At 39.8% G+C, this 23,447-nt stretch overlaps 1 protein-coding gene and 1 pseudogene across 3 annotated transcripts in view; one reads left to right on the forward strand and one right to left on the reverse strand.

Annotated features, from left to right (window-relative positions):
- BCL2 (BCL2 apoptosis regulator) overlaps positions 1-23,447 on the forward strand; it is a 150,506-nt gene that overhangs the window by 14,051 nt on the left and 113,008 nt on the right. The gene's annotated exons all lie outside the window — the stretch shown is intronic.
- On the reverse strand, positions 14,027-14,477 carry LOC148049303 (WW domain binding protein VOPP1 pseudogene; annotated as a pseudogene).

Raw genomic sequence — 23,447 nt, forward strand, 5'->3', positions numbered from 1 at the left:
TTGTACTCAGATAAATAATTCAATCATACCAAATGGCAGAGGGGCTTGGTTATTATGTATGGAGCCTTGAGCAGCTATAAGATTTCATTTCCTGGCCAAGAATTTAATTCCTAGATGACCAATCAGTTATTCAACTTGAGTGATAAACTCCTTCTTTTGATGTTTGTGGTCTATCATACGTCTCTTTCCTTTCTCACACAAACTGGAAAATAGGGTTTATGCATCATTTATAATCTTCATGCAGCAAATGCTGGTTCTGCGGGACTGTGACCAAACAGTAATAAATACCTTAGCTATGAGAAGGGAATTCAGCTTTTTGGCAACACAGATACACTGTTTTTCAGAGTCGTTTTTGGCACCATGTTTTTCATTCTGTGTCTAGCAAAATGATAGACTGAGGTATGCAGCCTTATAAGTCTTTTCTTCAGAAGCTGAATATCATCTATGAATATTTGGCACATGCAAATTCTGATGATGAGTTGTTAGGCGTTTCGCCGTGCTCTGATATTTTTTTTGACTTCATTAATAATCTAAAAAATGGTTTTTGGAAATGGCATTGCTTGACAATTTCTTTTTAAATGCCCCGCAAATTCATTTTGCCTTCCAAATGAGCACTGGTTTAGCAGCATTGTTGAAATAATACTGCGATTAACATTATAGATCCATCCTATTTTCATACTCATTTGGAGGTATGCTAAATAAATCATTTTTTCTAGGAATATAGAAAAGTGCTTCTTAGATTGTGTCAAAATTATTACTTCATTTTTTTCCCTAATTATATCTGATATTTGAAGACTTATTGGAAAAGTTTCTGCAATTTTCTTGGCAAGATTTATCAAAAGAGGTTTGCCACTGCTTCCTTACTGAAGAAAGTGACTAGTCCAAAATACTAGATTCTAGCCTCATTCAAACTCATTACTTGACTATCAACAGCTCCTCAAGATTTCACATTTTTCTAGACATAATATATTGAACTAGGGACATTGTTCTGTCCCCCCTTCTCCGCTCGTTAAACAGACGTCAGGCAAACAACTTAAAAGGAACTCTCTTTATCAGTTCTCAGCTCAGACTGGCTGCGAGCCCAAAAATAACATAAATACAGTCTCTGATGAGATAACAGAATACTAAACAAAAACTCTTACAACGCAATGCACTTCTCCAAGTGTCTCCTTGAATCAGGGTTACAGAAAACAAAGCACTTCTCCAAGTGTATCTTACATAAACCACGGCTGATGATCAATCAATGTTGAACGAACCAAGGAACGTTGACTCCTGCAACCAGGGCGTGGCACCATCCGTCCTTTTATCCCCAGAACACGCCACTCACGAGCCCCAGCTGCAGTGTTAATCTTGCATCCTGAAAAGACTCACAGAAGACATCTGCTGAGTCACAACAGGACATTATAAATAAAATACTATACTAAAGGATTTCTTAATTTTCTTGACTTGTATACTTCCACAACAAGTAACAAGCTGAAAGTAAACATATTAACAGAGACAATCTATGAGTAGTGGCAGTGGCAGGTTCCGGACCTCGGCGCAGCCAGTACGCTGCGCAAGGGGCCAGGCGTCCTAGAAGGGCACACCACCACCCTGCAACACCCACCTGCCCAGCGGAGGTCGTGCAGGTGCTGCATGGTGTGCATGCATGCGCAATGGGTCAGTTGTGGTATTAAATGCCCATAGAATGCAGGCAGGTGGGCCAAACAAACCACCGTACCGGTACAGTGCCGCTTCTCCTGGCTACTCCCAGTATGGCCATACCAGACTGCACCACCCACCACTGAATAGTGGTTATATTTCCCATTTAATCTAGTTCAGTATTTCATCCATTAAGGCTATTGCAATAGCAGTTAGACTTATATACCGCTTCATAGGGCTTTCAGCCCTCTCTAAGCAGTTTTACAGAGCCAGCATATTGCCCCCAACAATCTGGGTCCTCACTTCACCCACCTTGGAAGGATGGAAGGCTGAGTCAACCTTGAGCCGGTGAGATTTGAACCGCCGAACTGCTGAACTATCAGTCAGCTGAAGTGGCCTGCAGTACTGCACTCTACCCACTGCGCCACCTCAGCTCAAGTACAGCCATACCAGACTGCAATACCCACCACTGAGTAGTGGTTATATTTCCCATTGACGCTAGTTCAGTATTTCATCCATTAAGGCTGGTGGGACAAGTTAAATAATTCAGCCAACTTAATTTTCTTAAACAAATTCATTATCCAAACCCACAGCCACCCGCAGCATTATTGGTTGAAATACTTTCCATTATTGGAAAGTTTTGAGGATAGGTAATATATGTCTGTGTATCAAACAGCCAGTAGATTCAAATGTGGAGCAGTGCCAGGTGTTCTGTGTTATTAGTCATTTGGGGCTGCTATTATTTTAGTTAAACATTGAAGCTCACTATCATAGATTACTGAGTTCAAATTACCCTGGTTTCAATTCAATCCAATTCAATTAAATCTTTGTTGCTCTTCTCTTTCCAGTTTCTCAGCATCCTTTTCGTATTAGCAATAGCAGTTAGACTTATATACCGCTTCATAGGGCTTTCAGCCCTCTCTAAGCGGTTTACAGAGTCAGCATATCGCCCCCACAGTCTGGGTCCTCATTTCACCCACCTCGGAAGGATGGAAGGCTGAGTCAACCCTGAGCCGGTGAGATTTGAACAGCCGAACTGCAGATAGCAGTCAGCTGAAGTGGCCTGCAGTACTGCACCCTAACCACTGCGCCACCTCGGCTCTTAGGGTTAGGGTATTGTGATACAAAGAACAGCGATAGGCAAGTGAAACAAAATTATTAAACAAAGTAAAATAAAATCTTGATCCACCAGACTGACTCAGTACAACAAACTTCCCATTGAATGAACCAGTGTTCTGCACACATCATAAAGCGATAGATGCAAATTGGAGAAAGTGATGTTATTTGTATTATTTGCATAATGGCATCATAAACATAGCTTCATGAATAATAGATACCTCTCTCCTAGTTAGCCCAGTAAAGCACGTATTCACTATAAAATGTTCTCCCGAGAAGCAGATAACACACACTGTAGGTAGGTATGATATATTCCAGACAGAATTATCTTCCTCAAGTCAGAAGATACCAGACCCAATAGACTACTGAAGGCTGAATGCACTCCTGGATGAGTTATTATCTCTTCTTTCTTTGGGGTCAAGACATGGCCTACCATCCACTTGTTACAGGAGCTGTGAAGTTTAACCGATAAGTAGATAAAATGGGGGGGGGGGGAAGAATAATGTCATATTTCTGCAACAGGTTCATATATAAAAATCTTTCTGTTGCTTTCTTTATAGCAAGCAATGTTGTGTTTTCTTGTAGTCCAGCCCACAGGGTGCTTAGATCTGGCCCACGGGGATACCCTGGAAACAGAGAAGAACTGGCCCATGGTGCCTCTGCAGGCTGGGGGATTCTGGGAATTGAAGTCTGGTGGAGTTGGCCAAGGTTGAGAAACACTGCTCTAAACAAAACTATGACAACTCTCCTCCAGCCCCATTTTTTGCATCTTTGAAATAGACAACTTTTCCCTTCTTCAGGTTGATACATTCTGTAGATATCAGGCACTTTTGGAAAGACGCATAATCAGTTTTACAATTTCCTTTTGTTGTCAATAAGAATTTACCATGGTTTTTGACAGGGGCAACTTGTCCAATCTGATCTGGCATTCATTTTGGAGAACTTGCTCCAAAAATGACTCAGTCAACTCGGGGAGGGGGGGGGGGAAATGTTTCTGAACTTCTGAAGTTCAAAGCAAACCCCAGTGCTGTCAAATATTATTTGATAGGGAAGACAGCCTCACGGTGTATAAAATCTGTTTCCCCTCCCCCCTCCTTATTTTGGAATGGTAATCATTATTTATTATTTATTATTTATTTATTAATAAAATTTATAGGCTGCCCAATCCCAGAGGACTCTGGGTGGCTTATAAAGAAAAGAGGAAAGAAAATAATAAAAAATAAAAAATGACAGATTTAAAATCACAACACATGCATTCGTTCTGATCGGGGCTGGACCTCAACAGTGAGGTCAACAGCCCCAGGCCTGCCGGAATAGCCAGGTTTTAACAGCTTTTCTGAAGGCCATGAGAGTGGGTAAGGTCTGGATCTCTGGGGGTAGCTCATTCCAAAGGGTCGGAGCAGCCACAGAGAAGGCTCTCCTCCAGGGCGCCACCAGCCGACATTGTCTGGCTGACGGCATCTGAAGGAGGCCCACCCTGTAGGATCTCACCGGCCGCTGGGAGGTATGTGGCAGTAGGCGGTCTCGCAGGTACGCTGGTCCTAAGCCATGTAGGACTTTAAAGGTAATGACCAACACCTTGAATTGCGTCCGGAGACCAATAGGTAGCCAGTGCAGCTCGCGGAGGATAGATTTAACGTGGGTGTACCTCGGTACACCCACTATCGCTCGCGCGGCTGCATTCTGGACTAGCTGCAGTCTCCGAACACTTTTCAAGGGTAGCCCCATGTAGAGCGCGTAACCACTTGAAACAAAAGCATTAAAGGGAGATTAAGGTTAGCAGTGGGGACAGTGCATTTCATACTGGTATAGCTTTCTGCTGATTCAGCAATGGAGTAGGAAGCATATCAGCTCAACGGTGGGGAAAGGCGCTTTGATTATCGGGAGGATATTTCTGGAGTCCTGAATTTGCCTAAGTAGTGAATTCATGTAGTTCAACCAACTTCGGCAACAATATTTTTCATCCGAGCATTCTTGCTTTATTAAATTATGGAATCAGTTGTGCACTGGAATGCTCAATAGTTTGGAAGGCTTCCAAGCAATTAGATAAAAAGAAACTCTCTCTCAGCGCTGAGCTTGAAAGCTCACTTCTATTGTTCATGCAATTAATTATAAACAACTTATTGGGGCTTTTTTTTAGAGCCAAGAGTTTTCATGTAGAAATCGTTCTTGAATATCTGTAAGGTGAATTGCGGGATCCAGAAATTCGTAAGGAATACGAATACGGTTGGTTTGATTCTTCCGATTGAAAAAGCAACACAAATAGCACACCGTTTTTTTAAAATTAAGGTTTATGTTTTGGAATGAGGAGAAACATCCAATTCCACCAGTTGAGGAGAGGTTTCTTGTTTTCCTTGTTAACAAGGCTGTTTTTCTTAAGTAGTTATTAATCTTATTTTAGTTCCACCCTTCATGTACTTTCCACTGCACAGAGAGTCCCAATGGGTTGTTGTTCACATTATTCTGATGTCTATTTTTATACTTAGCACTCTTCATAAACAAAGGCACCATTTGTCATCTCTACCTAGCCAACAATATTATTTCCATTTTGTTTAATTTACAAACATTGGGTGATGGAAGCAAGGGGGGCGGGGAAAGGACTGTGTTTTCATGCTATGCTGAAGTGCAAACTGAAAATGAGCTTTGCCAAAAAAAAAAAAATTAAATTGAGGAGAGAAAGCTTATCAGGTTTTTAGCAACCAATGCAATTTTGGAATATTTTGCCAATAAACTGTTAATAAGATTTGTGAATCTTAGCAATAGCAATAGCAGTTAGACTTATATACCGCTTCATAGGGCTTTCAGCCCTCTCTAAGCGGTTTACAGAGTCAGCATATCGCCCCCCACAGTCTGGGTCCTCATTTCACCCACCTCGGAAGGATGGAAGGCTGAGTCAACCTTGAACCGGTGAGATTAGAACCGCTGAACTGCAGATAACAGGGTTCTGGGTATACAGATGTACCATATTGCTCCTCCATAATCACAATTAGGATTGCTGTTCTGGTAAACCTATGTTAGATCAAATTGCAAATCTTGGTTAGTAACAATATATGACTGTTTTTCCCCTACGTTGGCAACATCCCAGTAGCTATTATCAGATAAAAGTTAAGAGTTAGGCAATGTGGTGTCCTCCAGATGTTTTGGAGCAAAATTTCCTGTTAGTTACGTGAGAGAGAGACTTCGGAGAGTCGTAATGTAAAGTACAAGAAATACTCTTAAAGTAAACACTTAAATATATTTAAATCAATGCACTGCGCGTCTATTATTTCCTTACATTTTATTCAGCTTTTAAAACCAAAATAATATATATTAAAATACAGAATTTACAACAAAAAAGTTGAATTAACAGACAAAAGCAACTGAAGTGGGGGGGGGAACCCCCACAGAATTATCATACGTACATGCTGTTCATGAAAAAGTATTCTCCCCCATGAAATATTTTGAATCTTTGCCTATCTTTGCCATTGAATTATTATTATAGCTACAAATGTGTCCTACTGATATTATACAGAGGGAATATTAGTGCATTAAAAATATCAAAATTTGGCGCTTGATTAAATAAACTTATCCAATGGGCCACGTGCCAGTGTGAAAAAAGTAATCAACTCTTAGGTTTAATAACTGATTTTGCCCCATTTTGTTATAATAACTGCAACCAAATTGGCAAACATCTTTTGGCCCATTCCTTGATGACAAATGTGTATGTATGTACATACACGTACACATGCGAAGTTTATGGGCTGTTTCACTTAGTAATAGCAATAGCAGTTAGACTTATATACCGCTTGATAGGGCTTTCAGCCCTCTCTAAGCGGTTTACAGAGTCAGCATATCACCCCCAACAACAATCCGGGTCCTCATTTCACCCACCTCGGAAGGATGGAAGGCTGAGTTGACCTTGAGCCGGTGAGATTTGAACCGCCGAACTGCAGATAGCAGTCAGCTGAAGTGGCCTGCAGTACTGAACTCTAACCACTGCGCCACCTCGGCTCTACTTACAATCCATTCTATATGGCGAGAACAAAAATAGATGCAAGCATTTTTAATATCCATCTGTCCAGAGTAACCTGTATGTAAGTTGCAGTTAATGACTGATTAAATTCATCTGAAATAAACCATTACTCTTGATTTGTTATTTGTTATGGCAGGAGTTTGTACAGATGTTTGTGAAAGAAAGAATATTATATTAGGCTGCTGTTTCCCTTTTTTATTACTTTACTTTTTAATAAATGCCATATCTTTGATTAATTGGAATTTTAAATGAATTAATCACGTGAGAACACACTGAAATTTACCAAGCAATTAAACAGAAGATTGTTGTGTTTCTTAATTTAAACCTGAATGCACCTAATAGGACTTCCTTTTGAGATCTGAAATAGAACCTGTACTGATTTTTTTCCACAGTTTTAGATTCAGTGTATAGCAATATAGTACCTGAATTAGAACTATGCATACCTCAGAAATAATGTGGAAAAATTGCTTTGGACCTCACGCAAGTACAAGGAGAGCATTTTTCTTTTATTCATAAAAACTGCCAATTCACATCAGCCTGAAAAAGATGCAGCCCAAAATGACATTAACTTTGATTCCATTGAGCCCGAAGAGGAAAATGCCAAAATTCTCTTCGTCCCATTCCCCCCCCCCCCCCATTTTGCCTAGACAACAAAGACTCCAGAGGGTAAACGAAAGCAACTGAAAAAATGCTAGTCAACACATACCAAGCTTATCTGGGCATTATGGAGAACCTAGACACATTGCATGTGGAGATTCTTAAGGTGCTTCTCTTCTGAAGCATCAAGTAAGTGTCATACTTGTAGGAAAGGGGGCATTTTACAAGCACATGCCCTTCCAATTTGACCTATTTGAAAATGAATCTATCCTAGACACCAGTGGCTCAGGCTCAGAGGCATTTGGGCATTACATAGAGCCCCCAAAATGAGATATACAGTACCAGTGATGGCTAACCCTTTTGTTATAATGTGCACAATAGCGTGAGCTACATCAGTGCTCCCTGCCCCCCCCCCCCCGCGCATGCACGTGTGACCACCACCACTCCTGTTTTGGGCCTAGCAGACCTCCCTGCAGCCTTCTGGGACCAAAAACAGGCCGCAGGGCGTTCCCCCTGCACATGCACACATGACCCGCCCCACTTCAGCTGACTGTTATCTGCAGTTCGGCGGTTCTAATCTCACCGGCTCAAGGTTGACTCAGCCTTCCATCCTTCCGAGGTGGGTGAAATGAGGACCCGGATTGTTGTTGGGGGCGATATGCTGACTCTGTAAACTGCTTAGAGAGGGTTGAAAGCCCTATGAAGCGGTATATAAGTCGAACTGCTATTGCTATTGCCTGTGAGGTTTTATTGTTGAGAATTTATAGCAATAGCAATAGCAATAGCAATAGCAGTTAGACTTATATATCGCTTCATAGGCCTTTCAGGCCTCTCTAAGCGGTTTACAGAGTCAGCATATTGCCCCCAACAACAATCTGGGTCCTCATTTTACCCACCTCGGAAGGATGGAAGGCTGAGTCAACCCTGAGCCGGTGAGATTTGAACCACTGAACTGCTGAACTAGCAGTCAGCTGAAGTGGCCTGCAGTACTGCACTCTACCCACTGCGCCACCTATAGAAAGCTTTATCCACCATTCTTCTTTACTTTGGGTTTCGTGTTAAGAGGATTGATTCGCTAAACATTCATGATTACAGAACTAGACTTCTCTAACAATTAGGAACCGCTCACCTCTTTCATTCATTTCTGAGTTCTTGGAACAGAGGCAGAAAGCATGCATTTTTACCAAATTAAATTGCAGAGGAATTTACCGGTCTAGGACAGTTGAGCGCTATCAACTCGGCATGGTCAAATCACCATGGTCAACTCACTGCAGGACAAGAGTTACAGTAATATCGAAGAAATTGTGGAATAGAATCATTTTTTAAAAATGCCAAAGGAGGGGCAAAATGAAATGTGAATGACTGAAATTAAAAACATTTTTTAAAATCATTTTGAATGCTTGAATTGGATTGAATTGTCTCACAGCGAGTTGTCCTGCGGTGCGTTGGCCAGGATGAATTGTCCCATGGCGTGTTGGCTATGGTGAGTTAGTTGCAGTGAGTTGGCCACACCACGTTGTCCCATTCTGGAAGTGTCCCATTGACAGTGTGATTCTGGAATTGACAGTATGAGAGTAAACAAGAATATTCCTTTTATTTTCAGAACCCCATCCCACAACTTGCCTTCCTTCTGAGACATCTGGGGCCAGAGGAGAGAGTCATTCCCCCACTTAATCGAATCTGTATTCTCCTGACCAGAAAGGGCCACCATTGCCAGTGACCTTCTACCAATTTTTACCCTAAATACAGCATCTGCAAAGCTCGATACCAAATTTATTGTGTAATTTCTCATACTGGCCTAGGCAGTATTGTAGCTTTTCATTTGCAGTTCCCAGACATGTTGAAAAGACATCCAGTCCTGTCTGCTCCCACTACTACGACCCGGTTCTTTTGTGGGAAAGAATCTGACTTTGGTCTCCAAGTGCAAGAGCAGCAGAGGGGGATATTCAATTCATTTGAATGGTTACCTGGACACAGACTGATTATGATAAGCAGCAGATGAGGTTCTTGCCCTTCACACGCTCTTGAGGAAGACTAGAAGAGATGGAAATCACCCTCTCCTCCGCCCTGATTTCTCATGTCGGTGGGGGAGAGAGAACAGAAAGGCCAGAAAGAAGAGAAACTTCTGATTGTAGCTGAAGAAGATAGGGAAATTCCTCTTTGCAAGATCTCCAGGTGAGATAAACAAAGGATAGAGAATGTTGAAGGGCAGAGGGAACATCCCACTGACAAAGAAATACTGTAGAAAAATCGCCATAACTAGAAGTGGGAAAAGGAGATAAGCAGATAACACTTTCAAGTCCAAAGTGGGAGAAGGAGAAAATGATGATAAAAGTCTGAAACTGGTGAATTGGGACTCAACAGTTTTAAGGTCGAAACCATTTAGTGAATTTTAAGCAGGCATTCCACCTCCTTGAGGAGGCTATATAGGGAACAGCCAAATTCCCAATGACTCATAAAGACAGGAGGAAAGGTATAGACTTTAAACCCTAAAATGGAGATTTGAGTTTTGCATTTTGCACTAGACGAACCTTCTGCACATCCATAATGCCTTCATGTTGACAATAAAAGCATGTTTAGCTACGCCAACTCTGTGAAGCTTCTGCTATCAACTACTTACTGAATGTGGATTTGAATTTCTCAGGAGTGGAGATTTATGGCCGCATTTGGAGTAAAGTTTGATGGCAAGCCTACCCAACGTATTTTAGTGACTTGTTTGTTATAGTAATTAATTTGTTTTCGGAACTCCAGAGCAGTGGCTTCCAAGCTTTTGGGCACCAGAGACCGGTTCTCTGTAGAAAGTTTTTTTCCCGTGGACCGGAGGAGGCTTGATTTCATGTGCTGCCTGCATCCCATGAGGCTTCACTTGTTTGCGCGACCCGGTTTCCGGCATACAGCGCGACCTGGGACCAGTCCAAGGACCCAGGGTCAGGGACCCTTGCTCTACGGGATTTTATTTATCTGAATGGCTCTTCCTTCTGTTCTTTTATGGATGCTCTTGCTTGTATCTTTTATTATTACTCCGCACAAAACATTGCACTGAAAGATTGCGTAGGAACAGTCCAGTTAAATAAATTAAAAAATTGTTAAACTAAAAGCTGGAGGCAAAGGACCAGAATGCTTTAAACACTGATGACCCGCATTGAGAAATATGTATTTAAAGCATTCAGTATTTGAAGTATTCTGGTCACCTCCCTCCGATCCTTGAACTACAGAGATTAGATTAATAGTACTGCACCCTTCAAGACAAAACATGAGGAGGTTTATTTCAGTCGATTTGACATGGTTTTCTGCAGTGAATTGTAGGAATTGTGATTTGGTGAGGGATATTGGGACATTTCTTTGTGAGGTTTCTTACCTCTGTTGAACTGTGGTTGTCAGGATTCCCGAGGAAGTTACTATTAAATAGCTTTAAAATTTGCCCAGAATGAGAAATTAAGGAGAAGAAGATAAGATTGTTAATGCTGTGATGTAATATGCCAGTAAAGTTATTTAATATACATAAATTGTTGTTGTTGTTGTTAATGGGTCCCACAGACCCATTAGATCTCACAGGGTCGGCCTCCTCTGGGTTCCGTCTACCAGCCAATGCCACCTGGCTATTACCCGGGGGAGGGCCTTCTCTGTGGCAGCTCCGGCCCTTTGGAACGAACTCCCCGCAGGGATTCGGACCCTCACCTCTCTCCAGGCCTTCCGAAAAGCCGTCAAAACCTGGCTTTGTCGGCAGGCCTGGGGGTGATGAGTTCCCTCCCCTCTCGACATGTATGGTTGTGCGACTGTTGCCTACTTTTATTATTTGTATTTTGTCTTTTATGTTCCCCCTTTTTTTCCCCTTTGAATTGTTCGCCACCCTGAGTCCTCCTGGAGAAGGGCGGCATACAAATAATAAAATACCTAATACCTAATACCTAATTATGACGTTTAAACTGGGACAAGAAAGAGTTCAGGTTTAAGTTCATTCTCAGTCATAGCAATAGCGCTTAGACTTATATAGTGCTTTATAGCCCTCTCTAAGTGATTTACAGAGTCAGCATATTGCCCCTAACAATCTAGGTCATTTTACCCACCTTGGAGGGACAGAAGGCTGAGTCAACCTGGAGCAGGTCAGAATTGAACTCCTGGCAGTGAGCAGTGGATTAGGCTGCAATGCTACATTCTAACCACTGTGCCACCACGGCTCATGGAAACTCACTGGATGACTTTGGACCAATCTTGTCCCAACCTAGCTGAAAAGATTGTTTGTTACGGGGGAAAGCTCGAAGAGCCGAGATGGCGCAGTGGTTAGGGTGCAGTACTGCAGGCCACTTCAGCTGACTGTTATCTGCAGTTTAGCGGTTCTAATCTCACCAGCTCAAGGTTGACTCAGCCTTCCATCCTTCCGAGGTGGGTAAAATGAGGACCCCGATTGTTGTTGGGGGCGATAAGCTGACTCTGTAAACCGCTTAGAGAGGGCTGAAAGCCCTATGAAGCGGTATATAAGTCTAACTGCTATTGCTATTGCTAAAGCTAGAGATGGAAGTCTCTTGCCTTGAGCTGGTGGAAAAAAAAGCAGAGCATAATTTTACATGCAAATAAATGTAACTTGCTCCTTTTTAATCTCCGATAATTACATTGTCAGAGAAAAACTGACATACATTTCAGTGAAAAGAAGTATAAATCAGCATGCAGTCACCTGCCTTCTTCGCAAAATGAAGGGAATGTTCAATTAAATATGAGGATAACTAATTAAAAAGGCTATGTAGATATTCCTAGGCAAAGGAGAAGATTCTCAACCACTGGCTCAGCAAAATGGAGAGGCTGTTTCCTCATTTTAGACTGGTTTGAATGAAAACGGAAAGCAGAAACCATGAAGCAGCAGCTTGTACAAGTAATAAAGGCAATGAGCTATGGATTTTCCTAGTAAGGAATTTGTTCTTATTAGCCCAGTCACCATCTACTAAATCAAACATGAACTGTTCCTCTTATTTGCAAAGAATTGTGGATTAGCCCCGGAGTGATCTCCAAACTGTGAATTGATTTTGTCTTAATGGAAAAACCAAGCGCTGTATCCTTTCCAGTCAGTTTCAGAAGAATTTGAGAATAAACCAGCTGAAAAAGTGAATTGTTCCTTCCGCCTTTTTTTTTTGGCCAGGTGAAATTCAATTAACTTCAAAAAATCTTGACTCGAAAGTTAATGTGAATTATCCTTTTTAGTTGTGGAGGTGTTTGTAGATTTTAAGAAACCAGGTAAAAAATAAAGATGGAACTGCCAAGTAATACATTTATTAGTGAGTTACATTTGGAACCCTGGACTATCATAGTTTGGGTTATTAATACATGTATTATACTTAAAGCAGAATTATATTTATAGAAAACGGTGCTATTCCAGAGTATTCGGCGCTGCTCTCCTTCACGTGGCTCTGACCAACTCAAAATGGCCGCTGGAATGGCTCTGGGCCTCTCTCTATGCAGGTTGCCCTATTCCCCTTACAAATGGCCAGCAACTGCCACTGACTAAGGGGAAAAAATCTAGGGAAATGAGGAATGGAAAGCAGGGTAAGGGAGGGAGGAAGAAGAAGATTGAAGGAAGGTCCAGGAAATTTTCACACAGGAGCCAAGAAAATATGTCTTTTCTTTAGCCATACTGAGTTGAAACTGGGGCCAGAAAGAAGGAGCACAGAGGCGTGGCTTCAATTTTAACTCAGTCTTGAGGCCAATTGGACATGACAATAACCCAATCCTGGACCTTTCTGCAAAACTCCTAAAATCACAGTTCAGATAAGACCAACTCTCATTCTGTGCCTGCTATACCTTTGGCCCATAGAAAAAAAAACTAAGTGGAATCAGACTATGTAGGAGATAATAGAACATAAACATTGCTATTCATACACTTATTAAGTAATTGAGGAATGGGGTGAGGAGAACTAAAAAACAAATCTCATACAGAGAAAGCAGGAATAGAATTAACTGGGAAAGGCTTAAAGGTCATAAGGCAAATATTTGTGGGCTGGAAAAGCAGAGTCACATTTCTCATATTGAGTCGAACCAATTCGTCATTTTTTGACTGTACGTGTCTAAAGATGACAATGTTTTGTGTAGTAGCACTCCAATACTTAAATGATTAATTTTCTCGATGCCTCTCTAAATAGCAGTCCAGTTTATCCAAATGATTCAGGCTCCCTTCATAGTTTTCAATCTTAAATGCACCCTGTTGTCATCATACATTAATTTTTCACAGTAGCCAGTGAGTCACTAAACCACAGCCAAAAAAGTACAGCCAAGTTAGGATTTATTTAATGTAGCTTCCTGAGAGTTTCATAAATGCCATTGTTTATTTTTGTTTCAAGTTCTAAATAGACTTCCAGATCAATTTAAGGCTATACAAATAATCAAAAGTCTAATAAGAGGGGGTTCTTAGTTTAGCAATGAATTAGTACATAGAATCATAGGGCTGGAAGGAACCTTAGAGGTCTTCTAGTCCAACCACCTGCCCAAGAGAAGAGTCCTATTCTGTCTCTGTGGTGTCTTTCTGATGGCTTCCTCTATGGTGTTGGGACATGGATGTGTAATTACAGATGATGGTTTTGAACAGAATAAGATTTGCACATAAAATACAAATTGTTGTTGTTGTTGTTGTTGTTGTTGTAACAACAGAATTGTATCACAGCGACCAGTTTGTTTCGCCGGATTTGGCATTGATTACTAGTCGGGCCCCACCCAGGGGCCTAGGACGTCATAACGTATTTTCGTAATATGCGTGCAGATCCAAGCAGTGCGGCTTTTTGCATTTGACTGATGGTGATTTTGTCAATTTTTAACTGTTTTAAATGTAATTCCAGTGGGTTTTAATTTCTTAGGTTAACTTAGGTTGGACATGGTAACTCATGGCCACAGGATTTATCATCATTCCTTCTGGATCTGCATAATAGGCCATTCCAGGCTGCTGGACTCCTGGTGTCCTGGAGTCAGGTGGTCGAGTGATGTTATAAGTTGTTTCATCAACCAGTGGCGGAGGATACATCCTTCTTCGGATAAAGAAACCAGCCCCACAGCAAAATAGAACTCCCATCATCAGAAGGAACCAAAAACACCATAGTCGCTGGATCGAGAGACTTCTCGCATCTTAAACCCCAACAATCTTCATAGGATCGACATATATAATATGTAGGATACACCCCTTCGAACTACCAGCATTGCTTTTTGGCTTCTGATTACAAAATAACCCTGAGCATATGTTGCAACTCACATGAGGGCAGGCACATGCTTCTCATGCGCTAGGCTGGGGAAAGGCTTGCATAAAATGTTCACTCTTTCTTAGCATTAAAGCACCAGCAAACGTTTCTTTCAGATGAAGTTTTGAAGAGGGAGGAGATGCAAACTTTCCCCCTGAGTGTTTTGCCTGTCCCGGCTGTTTTAATTAGCAGGGGTGAGGGGAATTTTCTTGATTTATAATTTCTTTAATTTGCATTGCGAATTATGAAAAAGTTAGCTGCTGTGAAGATTTATGATTCAAACTAAGGTATATAACCATTTTAATAAATTTGCACCTACTACTAGGATTTTGTGGGATTATCCATCAGAATGAGTGCATTAACATATCTGCTTTTCTGCTTTTTTAATTAAAAGAGAGGGGGGGAACTGAAGTTTGGAGACATGACTGTGAAGTTATAGAAACAGAGTAGACATGGGCACAGAGAAAGACACAATATACACTCTCTTCAATTTAAAAAAACGCATTCAAATATATATTGTATTGACAAAAAAGCTTGCACATCTCACAGAGGAAAATGAATATTTTATCAACTCCCCGCTATAGTGCCTCCGGAAAATCAAAGACCTAAAAGTAGAAGATGAAATGATGGTTTCATTCGATGCCAGAGCATGTCCATAGATCCAGAATTAATGAAAAAATCTGTGGCAGCAGTACTACAAATACAGGTAATCCCCAGGTTACGGGCGTTCCCTTAGCGAATGTTTGAAGTTATGAAACAAGCGGTTACGAACAAGTTCCAAAAATAGGAATCTTGCAACACCATAGCAGTTGTTCGCCCTTTTGAACAACTCCAGAGGCTCTTCAACATTTGTCCTGAATGTTGCTGGCCAAAATGGAGCTTCCGAGGGGTGGATCCACCCCTCCAATGCTCTGTTCAGGCTTCCAGAGGCTTCACCTGGCATGTTGCAGGCCGAAATGGAGCTAATGAAATACCTCATGTGCACTTAACAAGCCTTGCATTCAATTACTGGGCCAGCAGAAGGTTCGTGAGCTTCATAAATATAATTGGGAAAGCACAAAGGGACGTCAACTTCAGGTTTGACATCCAGGAAAAAAAAACATTTCTGATTTTTCAAGGATGTAATGCCTCTCAGGACTTCCTCTGCTCAAGAATTTGTTGTGGTGTGTTGGGGGATCAAAATGGGGACTCTGCGACGTGAATGAAATAGATATTTTGATTAGTCCTGAAGCTGTACTTGAGTTTAAGAAAGGAGAGAATGATCCTGTTCAGGGTACGAGATTCACTCTCGCAAATCCTCAGGTTACGAATGGAATGGGCGGGCTCCATTACATTCGTAACTCGAGGACCACCCGACAAATAATTAGAAGATACAATGAGAATTCCTTAACCTTACAACATATGGAGAGATTCAACCATAGTTTCAACTGGAAACTGAGCACCCTAGACCCTAAATCCAAAAACACTCGGGAATTCCTGAAAGCTAGACATCCAGTTTTTCTCTGAAGAAAAAATTGAGATAAACCACATTTACTCTACGTTTAAAAGAGAGAATATAAAAAACAGTTCCTCTCCTCCAACACCCATATAAACAAGAACTAATAGCAATAGCAATAGCAGTTAGACTTATATACCGCTTCATAGGGCTTTCAGCCCTCTCTAAGCGGTTTACAGAGTCAGCATATCGCCCCCCACAGTCTGGGTCCTCATTTCACCCACCTCGGAAGGATGGAAGGCTGAGTCAACCTTGAGCCGGTGAGATTTGAACCGCCGAACTGCAGCTAACAGCTAAAGTGGCTGCAGTACTGCACTCTAACCACTGCGCCACCTCGGCTCTTAGTAATACCAAGTAAACATTCAATCAGGAAAAAAAAAACACTAATCAAGGAACTATGAAGGACAAAACCACATCCTACCAATATTGATAAAGCCAGTTATTGTATATAAACAGGGAATAAACCCACACTGGCTAATATTGGTGATATTACGTAGTCTGTTTAATTAATGTACGCTAGCAAACTATCGAACTCGGAGAGCAGCAAGTACTCCATACATTATATTTTGTTACTTTTTTGTTTAATTTTAGTTACTCTTGAATCAAATGTAAGGAACAACATTTTTACCAGAGCTCTGAAGTCATAAATGATATCTCAGAATGTTGCTTAAAATCTTAAAAGTCAGATTTAGTTTCCTTGACGTGCCCATTTAGTCCCAAATTAGATATAATGTCAAGTTTTATTTGACTAGCAAAGAGCTAGAAATGATTAGGTGTGCCTATGCAGATCTACACCATGCTTTCATTTATTGAAAAACCTGCTTGAACAGATGAAATAATATTTTGAATCTATAAAACATAATAATACTGTAGCAGAATAAGGTCGCTCCTTTTTCTGTGGAAAGTACAAAATATGAATGCTGTCCTGTGGGATTGTTGAAATGTAACTTTAAACATTATTAGAACCTCATTTTACAACAATGTAGGAATGACTCCTGTTAATGGAGCTTTCAACATGGAGTTTAAAAGTTGATATTTGCGTCAACGAAGACCGCTATTTTCCATTCTGAGACATTGGCAAAAAACAGTTATTTTTCTCTTTTTTTAAAATTTCCTTTTGAATATTATTGTTAAGAGGTGATTTGAAGGGTGGGGGGGGGGCTAGAAAAACAAGAGGTATGCTTTTTTCTTTTCAACTAGCATGTTTTATGTCCCAATGGAGAAATAAGAGGAGGGGGAAAATTCTTGTGTCTCCGGATTTTTTTTATTCCACATTTGAAAGGGAATGTTCTTGCCAAGTGTTTACAGGAATTGGAAATTCTTTTTTTTTTCTTTCCATGCCATGTTTCAGTTAGTTCTCCTGGGATTTTTTCCGAAATAACTTCATTGTGCTGCACTGGATATCAGGATACTCAAAGGAGATGGCACCATCTGAAGAAGGAAATTCGATCAGCGATGATATCATAAGATATTAGATTCCATATATAATTAATCTGAGTAATAATAACAAATAAACACCGTTATCCCTTCACATGACATTTTTGTAACGGTAAAAGAATATCATTTATTTATTCTGGACAAATAGAATGGCATTTCCACAAAAATAGAATCATAAGGGATATTTCATAGATGAGATTATTTTTCACCAAAGTGGCCAGTGTTTTCCACAATTTTATCTTGACTTTTTTTTGGGGGGGGGGGGAAGAAGATATAGAAAAATATGTTTAAATAAAGGATGTATAGGTAGTTTTTAATTTACAATTGTTCATTCAACAATGGTTCAAAGTTTGGGTTGCCTTTGAAAAAGTGAAAGAACTGAACTGATTTGCCTTTTCCCAGGATATTTTTGCAACAAACTTTTACCCTACATTGGTGTTTCTCAAACTTGGTGACTTTAAGATGTCATCCGGAGAATATGGAAGTTGAAGCCCACACATCTTAAAGCTGTCAAGGTTGAAAAACACTGAACTACAATTTCATGATGGTCTCCCATCCTAGTATTCACCATTCCCAGTCTGCTTAGATTTTAGAAGTGGTTCCACCACAAAATCGCGGAGGACAAAATCGCGCTCGACGAAAGCGCGCATTTGACGTCATCACAGCGCGACGAAAACATTGCGCTGTGATCGAAAAATGTAAAAATAAAGCTAAAACCTTCCTTCCCCTAACCCCCCCAAACCTAACCCTAAACCTAACCCTAAACCTAACCCTTAACCTAACCCTAAATCTAACCCTAAACCTAACCGTTAACGTAACGAAAAACCTAACGCTAACCCTTAACCTAACGCTAAACCTAACGCTAACGCTCTAAACCTGACCCTAACCCTTAACCTAACCCTAACCCTAACCCTTAACCTAACTCTTACCTTTATGTGAATCGGCTTGCTTTAATTTTAATTTTATTTCAATTTTTAATTTTTTTCGGCGCGCTGTGATGACGTGACATGCGCGCTTTTGTCGAGCGCGATTTTGTCCTCCGCGCTTTTGACGGGTCACGTTTAGAAGTTAGGTGAGCTTGACTGATCTGTTTTCCATGTGCAACTGTAGTTGTCCGATATGTCTCCCCAAATCATCAAATCTATTTTTAGACAGCTAGGATTTTATAAATGTATCTAGATTTATGTTTATCCCATATATCGAGGAATGCCTTTCACGGTGCAAGCATATACATGCCTATTCAGAAAAAAAGCTTTTCTTTTTTTAACCATGTGCTGTAGATGAGTAATTCTGATTGCAGAATTGTTTCCCTATCCCTAGATGGTTTTTCAAAGTCAGATTTGCACTTGAAGATAATTATCATTTGCAAAACTCTCACTTAAAGTTCAGCTAAAATGTTAGCCAACGTGGCTTTTTACTCAAAGCAGAACGAAGTCAACTTGAAAATGGGTTCAACACCTCCCAAACTCATATATTCTTTCTCCTTAGAGAAAGAATGAGATATGAATAAGATAGGTGATCCATTTGATACTCTGTCATAGTCCTAGTGTTGTAGAGATTATTCAACTCTTCTTTTTTCTAAATACGTTATACACTTATTGTAAAAAATACCATTTATTGAGCATTAGGAAACGGGAAAATATTGCAGTGTTGATGTATTTATAAGGAGGGTGTTTGTGACATTACAGTTATATGACAGAAGGATTTGTCATGTTTTGAAAATGTTGATACATTTGATAACATGAGTTTCATTGACTTTAAGGAATAAGTTGTCAATTCTATAATTAATGTAAGACTGCCAGATAAGTACTATCAAGAAGTAGATTTCAGAATATATACTTTTACAATTTCATTTTTAAACATGTGCTGGGCTGCATTGCATAAAAACATGAAACTATCGAAGTTATATTTATGGATTGTGCCAATGCTTTTTATTTATTTGGGGAGGGTATCTCATTCTACATTTAAAAAGATTGTGTGAGAATCAAGTTTTAAAAAATTAATAAATGTCTGGTCCTAGAGCACAACAATAATTTTTACAAATGTAGTTAAAGTACTTTTTGTAGTCCAGGATTGAAATGAGTCTTGTTGACTTGGTTGTTTCCTGGAAACGTCTCACTGGCCAAACTAGGTAATATCATCAGTGTTGCTTAGTTTGGGAAATGAAAGGTCCGCAAGAAATCAACCAAGCTCAGAGAACACCAAGGACCCCTCAATACTACTTTTTTTCCTAAATTAAACTTAACTGTTTGCCAGCCAAATTGTTTGACATCTTTCAGCCACTTTGAGAGAGCCGAGGTGGCACAGTGGTTAAATTCAGCTGACTGCAGTTCTGCAGTTCGGCTGTTCAAATCTCACCGGCTCAGGGTTGACTCAGCCTTCCATCCTTCCGAGGTGGGTAAAATGAGGACCCGGATTGTTGTTGGGGGTGATATGCTGACTCTGTAAACCGCTTAGAGAGGGCTGAAAGCCCTATGAAGCGGTATAGAAGTCTAACTGCTATTGCTAACTGCTATTCCCAAGCCCAGAATTAGCAAAACCCATCACAGATGCCTTTCTGTAATTCTAGGAAGACAACTGAGAAAACTTATCACTTATGTGGTGTCTTGTAGCGAAGTCATGTTGAGAGGCATAAGATACAAGGCTCAACTTTTGTAGATAAGCTAAAGGTGGTTCACTTGAATATACTTTAGTAGATGATCTTCATCACCGTAGGGATAATCCTCTATGTGACAGACCATTTTCAAAAGCTCTAAAATGTCATTGTTTTGATATGTGGAATAGGAAAAGGTGTTTATTTTCCTCCCAAAATAGAGCTGTTTTAAAAATGGCCCGTCTCCATTTTCTGTTGAAGGTTGGTGAGCTTCAGATTAACTTCCTATCCTTGTTTTTCTTCTAAACAATAGGCAGATTCACTTGAACAAATCAATTTCTAATTTGGAGAATCATATTTAATGAAAATTATAGGAGTAGATAATCCAAATACAGATTTATCAATGATTTTCTGGATCGTTAATTTTGAGGCTCGTCAATTTGATAGTTTTAATGCTCTTGATTTTAAAGTATGCCATTGGGCAGATTTATTAATTTCAATAAAGTATTGGAATGAAGATGATGTTGAATATGGGGGCCAACTCGAGAGTTATTATCTGGAACCTTTGAAGTTCTTCCATGCATGGAATTCTAATTATAGTAAAAACAATATGTGATTTTTTTCCCCAGCATTTGATACATTTGGTTTTTATTAGGAAGAAAATAACATTTTATTCAGAAGTCATGGTCTTGGGTTATTGTATTATATTGTGCAATCCTGGCCAACTTTGGCTTGTTCAGTAATCTACAAATAGTTTATTGGACTTTGAGAAGGTGTAACCAAAAGGTAACTTTGATGGCTATCATAAAAGTGCCTTTGGCCTTGAATGCACTTTTGCTAAAATCTGCAGTTTATAACTTGTCAGACTCAGTTATACAGGCTTTTCAACAGTCTTATAAAATCTGTCAAGTCTGATATTACAACGTTTTCTATCAGAGAAACAAAAAAAAAAGTATATATATGCAAAACATCAAGGGAAATTAAAACCATTACCTCAAAAACAGTTAACTAGTAATGCAGCTTTAGTTCTGACAAACACTTTGTGTGGCTAACACCTGAGTGAAATTTACTTGCTTCAGAATAAAGGATGTCTGATCTTCAAAGAAAAAAGTTAGATTGATGTTTATTTGTTTGTTGTTTTTATCTCACCTGTACTATTTTTATAAATAACTCAAGGCGGTGAACATATCCTCAGTCACAGAAACTCAGTACGTGACTTTCAGCTAATCACTCTCAGCTCAATACATCTCATAGGATATCATTTGGGGGTAAAATGGATGGATGGATGGATGGATGGATGGATGGATGGATGGATGGATGGATGGATGGATGGATAGATAGATAGATAGATAGATAGATAGATAGATAGATAGATAGATAGATAGATAGATAGATAGATAGATATAGATGGCTGTTGATAGATATACATATATCATAGAGGCATGGGTAGTCTTTATGATATATCTGAATGGTCAATTAGCTGATTGACTGACTATATCTATATCTATATCTATGTTGTATTTGTGCTTTGTACAAATGTAACAAAGGCAACAGTAAAAATATTGGGTTTCTGCCTGGATGGTCTCTTGTGACGAGCCGAAGGACAGAGAATGGAAGCAGTGAACTTCCTCCAATATTTGGGCAAACCAGGGGTTGTGACTTTAAATATGTATCTATATCTATATATCTATATTGATCTCTCTCTCTCTCTCTCTCTCTCTCTCTCTCTCTCTCTCTCTCTCTCTCTCTCTCTCTCTCTCTCTCTGTGTGTGTGTGTGTGTGTGTGTGTGTGTGTGTGTGTGTGTGTTTATTTGTGCTGATGAATAAATGGAAGCAGTTAGCTTCCTCATAATTGGGGCTTACCAGGGGTTGTGACACTAGATAGATAGATAGATAGATAGATAGATAGATAGATAGATAGATAGATAGATAGATAGATAGATAGATAGATAGATAGATACAAACACACACATATATAGTCAATATTTACAGTATCTAGTTTATCACTCAAGACAAATCTCAGCCTCACATTCTACTTTCTCTGTTTTTCTTGCAGTTGTGAGAAGGAGCAATTGGATCTGTTTTAGGCTGGATTGACAAATTTTGCTAAACTACAATGTGCTCTGTTTTCAGCTTACCTTATTGTGTGAATCCAGCCATTGTGGTTTGTTAACCACAGGTTATGACTAAGTACAGGCATAGACAATTTGTGGCACTCAGATATTGTTAAACTACTACTTCTTCTGGTATCCTCCAGAGATAATTGCATTTGCCTTCTAGTTTACACCAGTTGTCTACCCTCAGCTTGTGGTTCATTTAACAAGTCATATTCAAATACAATTAAATGTCTTGACTTACGGTAGGTTCAAGAACTGTATTTAATCCTGATTTGACCATGCTGTAGTTTACTGTATATTTTCCCAATGTGGTGCCTTTTAAGTATGTTCTCAATACGATTTCCAAAATTTTCAGCAAGAAACTGCCAGAAATTGATAATGGAAAATATTTATTTGTTTGTTTAGCTACTACATTCCACATTTTTTGAGGGATATCAAGTGTTTTATCCTTGTCCAGGATATTTTGCTCTTTCTTAGGCATTCTCCGACTAGCATATATCAGCTCTGCAAAAAATATTTTGCACTCCCAATCTTTGTCTTGAAGGTATATGATGCAACTTCAAGTGCTTTTATAGCTATATAGAGCCAAGGTGGCGCAGTGGTTAAATGCAGCACTGCAGGCTACTGCTAGATCAGCAGGTCAGCGGTTCAAATCTCACCGGCTCAGGGTTGACTCAGCCTTCCATCCTTCCGAGGTGGGTAAAATGAGGACCCAGATTGTTGGGGGCAATATGCTGACTCTCTGTAAACCGCTTAGAGAGGCCTGAAAGGCCTATGAAGCGGTATATAAGTCTACTGCTATTGCTATTGCTATTTTCTCCTTCCTCTGAGCAGGCTAGCTAATGACTGTCTGAAATATTTCTGCTTACCTAACTTCTACCACACCTGAACCAAAATGTTTTGATCATTGCCACCATTACGGATATAGGCAGGTGGTAATAAATGAAAAAACACACATTTACCAGAAGCAAATGTGCTGGAAATTCAGATGAGATCAACACAACGTATCACAAACACATAATCCTAGTAGCTGAACAAAACAGGGACTTTTTGACTTTGTTTTTTAAGTAGATCTGAGGTATCATTTAAATGTATTGATCATCATAATTTATTTTAGCACCTGGAACTTTCCCTCCTACTGTACGATGATAAATATTTTACCTGATCAAAACTCTGAGATACACGAAGTGGGAAAAGTCCTTGTTGAATTTACAGCTGGCTATTTTTT

Source organism: Thamnophis sirtalis, unplaced genomic scaffold, assembly GCF_051295495.1.
Source record: "Thamnophis sirtalis isolate CommonGarterSnake01/CBP01778 unplaced genomic scaffold, rThaSir2_p1.2 scaffold_2, whole genome shotgun sequence".
Classification (NCBI taxonomy): domain Eukaryota; kingdom Metazoa; phylum Chordata; class Lepidosauria; order Squamata; family Natricidae; genus Thamnophis; species Thamnophis sirtalis.